The sequence below is a fragment of the Arachis ipaensis genome, chromosome B4 (assembly GCF_059453495.1).
Source record: "Arachis ipaensis isolate K30076 ecotype BB chromosome B4, ASM5945349v1, whole genome shotgun sequence".
NCBI lineage: Eukaryota > Viridiplantae > Streptophyta > Magnoliopsida > Fabales > Fabaceae > Arachis > Arachis ipaensis.
The window spans coordinates 44,218,940-44,230,586 of NC_142439.1; the positions used below are offsets into that span (position 1 = coordinate 44,218,940).

Genomic DNA, 11,647 nt, shown 5'->3' on the forward strand with positions numbered 1-11,647 from the left:
TCGCGTCATCTGGAGTTTTTCTTGTCGAGCGTTCGCTTCGGTCATGCGTACATGTCATCTGTGTTGTGCTCATGGCACGCGTCCGCGTCAGTCACGCATTTGCGTCGCTGCCTTTTCGCACTGGGCATACGACCGCGTCGTCCATGCGTTCGCGTCGATGCCAGTTTCTTCAAAAACTCCATTTTGTGCTTTCCTTCCATTTTTGTATGTTTCCTTTCCATCCTTTAAGTCATTCCTGCCTTAGAAGATCTGAAACTTCTCAACACACAAATCACGGCATCGAATGGTAATAAAGGGTGATTAAAATAAATAATTTCAAAGCCTAGGAAGCATGTATTTCACATATATCACATAATAAGAAAGGGAAAGTAAAACCATGCAATTTTCATGAATAAGTGGGTGAAGGATTGAATAAATCTCTTGAATTGAGCACAATATATATCATAAAATATGAGTTTATCAACATCCCCACACTTAAATAATAGCATGTCCTCATGCTAAATCCAAGATAAAGAATAAGGTAAGGTTAAAGTGGTAGAATCTCATGCAATGCAATCTATTCTAAATGCAACTACCTAAATGCATCATGCAATTCTAATTGTTATTCACTTGTATATAAAACTTACATGTAGTTAAATTAATTCACATTCTCAAGGAATCATATATGCATAGCCAAACCCTAGATAATGTTAAAGCACTTTTACAATTGAGATGGGTAAAAATATTTTTTTCAAACTTGCAAGATAATTAACAATTCAAGCAGATATATATGCTGATGAGCTATTGAACCCTCACTGGATTTTGTGTTTACTCTCTAGTCACTCAGTGTTTATTAGGTTAATGACTCCATTCTTCTTTTTATCCTTACTTTCTATAACTTTGTTCTTCATCTAACCAATCAACAATTATAGAATACAGACATACAAAAATTATGAGGTCTTTTTCAAGGTTGTAATGGGGCTAAGGTAAGGGTAAGGGTATATGTATAAGGCTAAGTGAGCTAATAAGTGAATCCCTGATTAGTCTAAGATCTCACCTAACAAACATATTTTGTAATTCAAAGTTTCTTAACCTATTTGCCCAACTTTTCTCACTTTGTATTGCAAGCTCATGCATTAACTTAAATTTTATCCCATGTGTATTGATTCTTTTTATTTTGCAATTGGGGAATTTTTGTATGCCTTTAATTAAATATCGAAAATAAATTTTTTTTAATGCACATGGTAATTCAATTGTTTTGATTTCACATGAGCATGCTTCCCAAATTGAGATATATTTTGAAATATCTTTATTCTTTTTAACTTTCTACCTTTGTTTCTATCATCCATGTTCCCATTAAGTTCCCCACACTTAAACAATACACAATTTCTATCTTAAGCTAACCAAGGATTCAACTTGGGATTTTTTATTTTGTTTTTCTGCTTAAGGCTAGTAATGTGGTTTATAGAACAAGAGGGGATTAAAAAGCTCAAAGGGGCTAACAAGGGTGATTTAAAGGGTAGGCATATTTGGGATAAGTGGGCTAAACAAGTAATGGCCTCAATCATCTCTTAGTATGTATCTATACTCTATAATTGGACATATAGACTAAAACAAAGTAAAAACACACAGGAATAAAAATTATGGTTTGAATGTAACCATACAATTAAGCTCAAAACTCACAGGCTGTGTGTTCTCTAGCTCAAAAATCATATATCAGTTATACATGTCTTGCAAGTAGAAATTAAGAGTTCCCATTATTCCCAATGTAAAATTTCTTGGGTGGCTTTAAAGTTTTAGTGTTCTTCCTTGATGAAATGTTGTTAACTAACTAACATGTTATGTTCTATATACAAGGTGTGTGGATTGTTTTTGATTATGTTAAAGTCTCTAGTTTACTTTCTTTTTATTTTCAATTTAAACCAAACTATCATATGCTAAAAGGGTAAACTATACTAATTAATCCATATATTCTATAACTAATAAGTTTAGAATTGCAAACTAAACTAAATGGCTAAAATATGAACTAAAGTGCAAAATACAGAAAATAGAGTAAAAGCACATGAAAAGAACAATGTATAAGTACTGAAAGATAAAAATAAAAATAAAGATAAAAATACAGAAAAATAACCAAAATAAAATAAAGGAGTCTGTAGTGGTTCACCAAAAAGATATGCCAGAGATGGCGATCTCCCCACACTTAAAATAAATCATCGTCCTTGATGCTCACTCAAGCTGGGTGTGAAGGAGTGTTATCACTGGAAGGATGGGCTGCTGGAGTCTCGGTGGTGGCCTGAGGATCTGCAGACTAGGTGAGGGTAGGAGGATCTGTCTGCTGCAGTGGAGGCTCTGACTGGATAGGAATCTCTGCATCTGCAGCCTGAATCTGGTGTGGTACCTCCTGCTGTGGTGCAGCCTGCTCTGGTCTTGCCTGTGCAGCCTGGGTGGGTGTTTCCTCCTCATGATCGTACTCCTCCACCTCAGATGTATCAGAAGGGGTGTCAGGCTCGGAGGGGATGTCGCCGCCAGATCGGATCATCAACTTGAGGTGCTCATAGCGTCGCTTGTTGCGACGCTCCATACGATCCAAGCGGGCAAAGAGTCGATGCACCAAATGGTAAATAGGCTCAGGAGCAGCTGGAGGTGCAGTGGGTGAGGCGGGTGCAGCAGTGGAAGAAGAAGGGGCAGCTGAAGGCGTGGCTATCTCATCAGAAGCAGTAAGGAATGGAGGTCTGTAGCCTAAAGCCAGAAACTTCCTGCTGTGAGGAATGATCTTCTTGCAGTCTGCAGTAGTCGGCTTCGCATCAGCGTCCTCTCAAGGCACGTCAGCTCGACGGCCTAGCTGGGTAACCAGGTAAGGGAAAGGAAGGGTGGCTCTGACATGGACCCTGGCCATATAGTGCCGGATGAATTGTGGCAGATACAGGTCCTTACCCTCCATCACACACCAGAGGAGGGTGATCATAGCAGCAGGCAGCTCCGTCTCATGAGTACTCGGCATAACAAAGTTGCTCAGGATCTGGTGCCAGAGCCGAGCCTCATCATTCAAATACATCAGCTTGATACCCTTAGGCATTGTTGTGTTCTTACCCATGACCCATGGGACAGTAGGGTCAAGGGCTATACTCTCCTTGACAGCATCCCAGTCAAATCGCATAAACCTCATATCCTCTTCAGCCTTTTGGTAACCGTCAGGCTGATCTGACTTAGGCTGAAGGCGCAGAATATCCTCAATGGCCTCTTCAGTGACCAGTATCTGTTTCCCTCTAAGGTGCACTGCATCCAGGGAAGTCTTGAAATAATTGCAGTAAAACTCTGTTACCAAGGAAGCATTAACCTCAGTCAAATTTCTCTCCAAGAAGAACCAGCTTCTTTGTTTGATCTGATCTGTAGTTCTTTTGGAATTTTCAAAGTCCTCTCCAGGTATAGATTTTTGGAGGTAGCAAACACTGGATACTTCAGCTCACAGTATCAGTTTACAAACTTAATTGGATCATTGGCAGGGAGGAGCTGGTCAGCCTTCTCCTGCGGGGTAAAGTGATTTTCCCGCCAGGAGTCATCATGCATAATCTCCAGGAGAGACATAGAGGATTCACCTCTTTTCTGTTTGCCAGTTGTGGCTTTGCCTTTTCCTTTTCTTTGAGGGTCAGACATCCTGAAAAACAGAAAACTAGGATATGAGAAAAATAGGAAAACAAGTAGGCAAATAACAAGATAAGCACATAGTGGCAAAGAAGCAGTAGAATTATGAAATGAGTTGAATAATTGTGCATTTTGGATTGGTTCGGAGTTAAAAAGCTGAGATGAGAAATTACAGTCCAAAATATGTTATAAGTGGAATACCTGTTAATTAGGAAAAACAATAGTCATGCCATGAAGTAAAAAGTTTATTCAAAAAGCAGAGGGGGAGTTAGAAAGTTAAAAGTGGTTTAAATTGAAAAAGAGGTTAGAAAGCGAAAATCAGTTTAGTAAAAAGAAAGTCAGAGTAAGTGGCATGATGATTGGTTTCTAGGTAACAAGAAATTCACAATTTTAAGCAACAGACAACTCATATTCAAGCAAGGAAATCAAGTTGTTGATGATTCATATAGATATAGAAATAGCGAAAAGTGAAATCTAATCATCAATAATGTGATTTATTAACCGGGAAATGAGAGGGATAAGAATGCTGGCCCGTGCATTCATGAATTGGTTTGGTAAAAGCTGAGGAGTGCCAAATTCAAATTGCCAAAACCAAAACATGAATGAATATCAAAACAATTTACGGAAAATTGGGCAGCATTCTGGCTAAAAGTGGATGTTCCCGGGTAATAAACAGCAAGCAGAATAGTTCATATAAATTAAAACAAATCTGCAAATAGATATAAATAATATGAACATGAAAGAGCAGTCGCAATAGCAGCATGAACAGTAAGAACATCATATGAACAATACTAACATCACAGCAACAGCAGAATTGCGAAAATTATAAAACAAGTAGCAAGAACAGCGCAATTAATCAGGCCTGAATCCACTAACCACATCCTAGCTACCTAACCACCTAGAATCCACTACAACATACATCTCTAACAAGCCTAATTTGAACATAATTGGAAAAATATGCAACTAACTACGAATGAAAGAAAAATGGCGTTCGGCGGAACCTGGTAGGCATATGAACGAAACTAGGGAACAGAGAGATGGCTGGGATGCTGGGAGGGGGTACGGCAGTGTGGTGGCAGAATAGGGTGGTTGGCGCGGTGGTGGTTAGCTTTTCGTGGTGGCAGGGGGTAGGGTTAACGATGGAGGGGGTGGTTTAAGAAAATGGGGATTAGGTTGGTGGTGGTGGGAAGGGCGGCGGTGATGGCGCGGTGGTGGTGGTGGCCGCGGAGGGGGCAATGGTAGTGGAGGGAAGAAGAGAAGAGAAAGAGAAGAAAGAGAGGGAAGGAAGAGGGAGGGGGTGGCGTCACCGTCGGGGCTGGGTGGTTGGCGCTGGGGCGGCGGTCAGGGGTGGTTGGCAGTGGTGATGGGTGCAGAGGAGGGAGGGAGAGAGAGCAAAGGGGGTTGGGAAAGAAGAATGGGGACGGGGGGGGGGGGTTAGGGTTTCGCGTCATTGGGGTTAGTGAATTTGAATCCACGCGAATGCGTAGGGCACGCGATCGCGTGGCTAGGGTGGAATGGGGTTGACGCAATCGCGTGAGTAACGCGATCGCATGGAATAGAAAAAAGGATGAATGCGCGGTCGCGTGAGGCATGCGACTGCGTCGCTGGAAATTGTGCTAAACGCACAATTCCAGGGTCGTTTCAGCGCAACTCTCTGTTTCCTTTTAGGGTGTTGTGCAATCCATGCGACCCGAACGCGTCGCTCACGCTTTCGCGTGGGATGGGTGTTTTACAAGTGACGCGTTCGCGTCAGGGACACAAACGCGTGGGCCGTTTTGTGCTAAACGCACAACAGCCGCACGATTCCAGCCCAGATTTTTGGGCGTTGGATTTTTAAGCCGATTTCCAGATCACGCGTTCGCGTGATTGACGCGGATGCGTGGGAGGTATTTTTCGCGACTGACGCGAGCGCTTTAGCGATGCGATCGCGTCGCACGCCTTTCTCCCCGTTTTTTTTATATGCAGGTATGTAATTATGCAGAATGCAATGCTAATGCAAATGCTATGAATAACATCTAGGTTCAATAATATAACATAAAATCAAACAGTATGAAATAAAATTTGAAAAAGAAACAACATACCATGGTGGCTTGTCTCCCACCTAGCACTTTTAGTTAAATTCCTTAAGTTGGACATTGGATGAGCTTCCTGTTATGGTGGCTTATGCTTAAATTCATCCAGAAATTTCCACCAATGTTTGGAATGCCAACAGCCTCCGGGGTCCCAGACTAGGCATGTGAAGCCTTTGAGTAGCTTCAAACAGGTTCTCAGGCTCCCGGGATGACAAATGTCAAAACAGATTCCAGGATCCCAAACTTTTCTTTTAAATCCACCTTTGTCTTGATCTATATTCTTCGATCCGGACGGTTTAGAAACTGTATTCTCACCAAGATGACTAAACGTCTTCCGTGACCCATTCAATTGAACTTGGTACCAATCCTTGCACTTCGAATTGAAGCGTGGGACCTTATTGAACCTTGTGCACCAGCTCTGAGTACGAGCCATTTCCCTCTTACTCTTAAAGCCGCAGAGAGCTCTAAGCTGGCCATCTGTTTCAAGCAAACCATATTCAAGTGGAAAAGTAAAGATAAAGGTTAAGGATTGTACCCACCTGAAGCTTGTATTAGGTGGTAATGGCCTTGGGATAAGTGTTTCCAGTGGTTCTGTAAGTTCTACTCCCTTGTGATCTTTTGTGAATTCCTCCACTTCTTTGCAAAATTCTTTAGCTGCATGATGAGCGGATAATTTATACGCTTTTTGACATTGTTTTTAGTATTTTTTTAGTAGGATCTAGTTACTTTTAGAGATGTTTTTATTATTTTTTATGTTAAATTCACATTTCTAGACTTTACTATGACTTTGTGTGTTTTTATGTGATTTCAGGTATTTTCTGGCTGAAATTGAGGGACTTGAGCAAAAATCAGATTCAAAGGTTGAAGAAGGACTGCTGATGCTGTTGGATTCTGACCTCCCTGGACTCAAAGTAGATTTTCTGGAGCTACAGAACTCCAAATGGTGCGCTCTCAACGGCGTTGGAAAGTAGACATCCAGCGCTTTTCAGCTATATATAATAGTCCATACTTTGGCTGAGTTTAGACGATGCAAAAGGGCGTTGAACGCCAGTTCTACGCTGCAGTCTGGAGTTAAACGCCAGAAACACGTCACGGACCAGAGTTGAACGCTAAAAACATGTTACAACTTGGCGTTCAACTCCAAGAATGACCTCTCCACGTGTAAACTTCAAGCTCAGCCCAAGCACACACCAAGTGGGCCCCGAAAGTGGATTTCTGCATCAATTACTTACTTCTGTAAACCCTAGTAGCTAGTGTAGTATAAATAGGAGTTTTTACTATTGTATTTGAGATTCGGATCATCTTTTGGATTATCTTTTGATCTATTGATCACGTTTGGGGGCTGGCCATTCGGCCATGCCTGAACCTTCATCACTTATGTATTTTCAACGGTAGAGTTTCTGCATTCCATAGATTAAGGTGTGGAGCTCTGCTGTTCCTCATGATTTAATGTAAAGTACTACTATTTTCTATTCAATTCAACTTATTCCGCTTCTAAGATATCCATTCGCACCCAAGAACATGATGAATGTGATGATTATGTGACGCTCATCATCATTCTCACTTATGAACGCGTGCCTGACAAACACTTCCGTTCTACATGCAAACAAGCTAGAATGAGTATCTCTTAGATATCTAATACAGAGGACCGAGTCCGAGATATTTGATTCCTCGTGGTATAAGTTAGAACCCATGGATGGCCGTTCTTGAGATCCGGAAAGTCTAAACCTTGTCTGTGGTATTCCGAGTAGGATCTGGGAAGGGATGGCTGTGATGAACTTTAAACTCGCGAGTGCTGGGCGTAGTGACAGACGCAAAAGGAGGATGAATCCTATTCCAGTATGATCGAGAACCTCAGATGATTAGTCGTGCCGTGACAGAGCATTTGGACCTTTTTCACAAAGAGGATGGGATGTAGCCATTGACAACGGTGATGCCCTATATAAAGCTTGCCATGGAAAGGAGTAGGACTAGTTGGATGAAGACAGCAGGAAAGCAGAGGTTCAGAGGAACGAAAGCATCTCTATACGCTTATATGAAATTCTAACCTATGAATTACATAAGTATTTCTATCTTTATTTTCTGTTTATTTATTATTATTATTCGAAAACTCCATAACCATTTGATATCTGCCTGACTGAGATTTACAAGATGACCATAGCTTGCTTCATACCAACAATCTCCGTGGGATCGACCCTTACTCACGTAAGGTTTTATTACTTGGACGACCCAGTGCACTTGCTGGTTAGTTGTATTGAAGTTGTGACAAATCATGAATTAAGATTAGAGCACCAAGTTTTTGGAGCCATTACCAGGGATCACAATTTCGTGCACCAAGTTTTTGGCGCCGTTGCCGGGGATTGTTCGAGTTTGGACAATTGACGGTTCATCTTGTTGCTCAGATTAGGTAATTTTCTTTTTGTTTTATTTTCAAAAAATTTTCAAAAATTTCTCATCTGTTTTCGAAAATTATTCTAAATTTTTAAGAATGAATTCTAGTGTTTCATGAAGCATGTTGAAGCCTGGCTGGCTGTAAAGTCATATCCAAATTCTTTTGGATTAAGACTTCCACTTGTCAACATAAAAGGCATGTATATGAAGTTGGATGAAGTATCAGCTGTTATATACCTGATTTGTATCTTCTAAAGCTTGGCTGGCTAGTGAGCCATGTCTAACCCCTGGATTGGAGCTTTAGACTAACATTGAAAGATTCCTGGAATTCTTATTAAAAATTTTTAAATTTCTTATTTTCTTTTTCCTATATGCTTTTCGAAAAAAATATACAAAAATCCAAAAAAATTAATAAAATCATAAAAATAAAAAAAAATATTTTATGTTGTTTGTTTGAGTCTTGTATCAAATTTTAAGTTTGGTGTCAATTGCATACTCATCTTGCATTTTTTCGAAAATTGCATTCATGCGTTGCATTCATCATGATCTTCAAGTTGTTCTTGATAAACCTTTTTGATTGATCTTCATATTATATTGTTTTGTGTTGTATGGTGTTTTTCATATGCATTCTTGAATTCTTAGTGTCTAAATATTAAAAATTTCTAAGTTTGGTGTCTTGCATGTTTTTCTTTTCTTAAAAATTTTTCAAAAATAAGTTTTTGGTGTTCATCTTGACATTCAAAGTGTTCTTGGTGTTCATCTTGACATTCATAGTGTTCTTGCATGCATTCATTGTTTTGATCTAAAAATTCTCATGCATTGAGTCTTTTTCATGTTTTTCTCTTTCTTCATTAAAAATTCAAAAATAAAAAAAATATCTTTCCCTTTTTCACTCATAAATTTTCGAAAATTTGAGTTGACTTTTTCAAAATTTTTTAAAATTTAGTTGTTTCTTATGAGTCAAATCAAATTTTCAATTTAAAAATCTTATCTTTTTTAAAATCTCTTTCAAAAATTAAATCTTTTTCATATTTCTTATTTATTTTCAAAAATTTTAAAAATATTTTTCAAAAATCTTTTTCTTAATTTCATCTCATAATTTTCGAAAATATCATCAACAATTAATGTTTTGATTCAAAAATTTCAAGTTTGTTACTTACTTGTTAAGAAAGATTCAAACTTTAAGTTCTAGAATCATATCGTGTGATTTCTTGTGAATCAAGTCATTAATTGTGATTTTTAAAAAATCAAATCTTTTTCAAAACTAATTTCAATCATATCTTTTCAAAAATATCTTTTTATCTTATCTTTTTCAAAATCATATCTTTTTAATCATACCTTTTCATATCATACCTTTTTCAAATATCTTTTCTAACTTCTTATCTTCTTATCTTTTAAAAATTGATTTTCAAAATTTGTTTCAACTAACTAATTAACTTTTTGTTTGTTTCTTATCTTTTTCAAAACTACCTAACTAACTATCCCTCTCTAATTTTCGAAAATACCTCCCTCTTTTTCAAAAATTCTTTTTAATTAATTAATTGTTTCAATTTTTAATTTTAATTTTAATCTTATCTTAATTTTTGAAAATCATTAACTCTTTTTCAAAATTTAGTTTTCGAAATTCCCTCTCTCCCATCTCCTTCTATTTATTTATTCATCTACTAACACTTCTCTTCACCCCAAAATTCGAACCCCTTCCTCTCCTCTGAGTTCGAATTCTTCTCTTCTACATTCTTATTTTTCTTTTCTTCTACTCACACAAGGGAACCTCTATACTGTGGTAAAGAGGATCCCGGGTATCTTTAGTCCTCTTCTTTTTCACATGAGCAGGAGTAAGGACAAGAACATTCTTGTTGAAGCAGATCCTGAACCTGAAAGGACTCTGAAAAGGAAACTCAGAGAAGTTAAAATACAACAATCCAGAGACAACCTTACAGGAATTTTCGAACAGGAAGAGGAGATGGCAGCCGAAAATAATAATAATGCAAGGAAGATGCTTGGTGACTTTGCTGCACCAAATTCCAATTTACATGGAAGAAGCATCTCCATCCCTACCATTGGAGCAAACAAATTTTGAGCTTAAACCTCAACTAATTTCTCTGATGCAACAAAACTGCAAGTTTAATGGACTTCCATCTGAAGATCCTTTTCAGCTCTTAACTGAATTCTTGCAGATATGTGATACTGTTAAGACTAATGGAGTAGATCCTGAAGTCTACAGGCTTATGCTTTTCCCATTTGCTGTAAGAGACAGAGCTAGAATATGGTTGGACTCTCAACCTAAGGATAGCCTGAACTGTTGGGATAAGCTGGTTAAGGCTTTCTTAGCCAAGTTCTTTCCTCCTCAAAAGCTGAGTAAACTTAGAGTGGATGTTCAAACCTTCAGACAGAAAGAAGGTGAATCCCTCTATGAAGCTTGGGAGAGATACAAGGAACTGACCAAAAAGTGTCCTTCTGACATGCTTTCATAATGGACCATTCTGGATATATTCTATGATGGTCTGTCTGAATTAGCTAAGATGTCATTGGATACTTCTGCAGGTGGATCCATTCACCTAAAGAAAACGCCTGCAGAAGCTCAAGAACTCATTGACATGGTTGCTAATAACCAGTTCATGTACACTTCTGAGAGGAATCCTGTGAGTAATGGGACGCCTCAGAAGAAGGGAGTTCTTGAAATTGATACTCTGAATGCCATATTGGCTCAGAATAAAATATTGACTCAGCAAGTCAATATGATTTCTCAAAGTCTGAATGGAATGCAAGCTGCATCCAACAGTACTCAAGAGGCGTCTTCTGAAGAAGAAGCTTATGATCCTAAGAACCCTGCAATAGCAGAGGTAAATTATATGGGTGAACCTTATGGGAACACCTATAACCCCTCATGGAGAAATCACCCAAATTTCTGATGGAAGGATCAACAAAAGCCTCAACAAGGCTTTAATAATGGTGGAAGAAACAGGTTTAGCAATAACAAGACTTTTCCATCATCCACTCAGCAATAGACAGAGAACTCTGAACAAAATACCTCTAATTTAGCAAAATTAGTCTCTGATCTATCTAAGGCCACTCTGAGTTTCATGAATGAAACAAGGTCCTCCATTAGAAATTTGGAGGCACAAGTGGGCCAGCTGAGTAAGAAGATCACTGAAACCCCTCCTAGTGCTCTCCCAAGCAATACAGAAGAAAATCCAAAAGGAGAGTGCAAGGCCATTGATATAACCATCATAGCCAAACCCAAGGAGGAAGGGGAGGACGTGAATCCCAAGGAGGAAGACCTCCTGGGACGTCCAATGATCAATAAGGAGTTTCCCTCTGAGAAACCAAAGGAACCTGAGACTCATCTAGAGACCATAGAGATTCCATTGAACCTCCTTATGCCATTCATGAGCTCTGATGAGTATTCCTCTTCTGAAGAAAATGAGGATGTTACTGAAGAGCAAGTTGCCCAGTTCCTTGGTGCAATCATGAAGCTGAATGCCAATTTATTTGGTAAAGAGACTTGGGGAGATGAACCTCCCCTGTTCACCAATGAACTAAATGCATTGGATCAACTGAGA

The 11,647-nt window shown here is 38.9% G+C and overlaps 1 non-coding gene across 1 annotated transcript; it reads right to left on the reverse strand.

Moving 5' to 3' along the window:
• Positions 1-10,444: 10,444 nt before the first annotated feature.
• LOC148567364 (small nucleolar RNA R71) lies at positions 10,445-10,552 on the reverse strand. The gene has a single exon (XR_015882823.1). It is a non-coding gene; the product is annotated as a small nucleolar RNA R71 (small nucleolar RNA).
• Between the last annotated feature and the right edge of the window lie 1,095 nt (positions 10,553-11,647).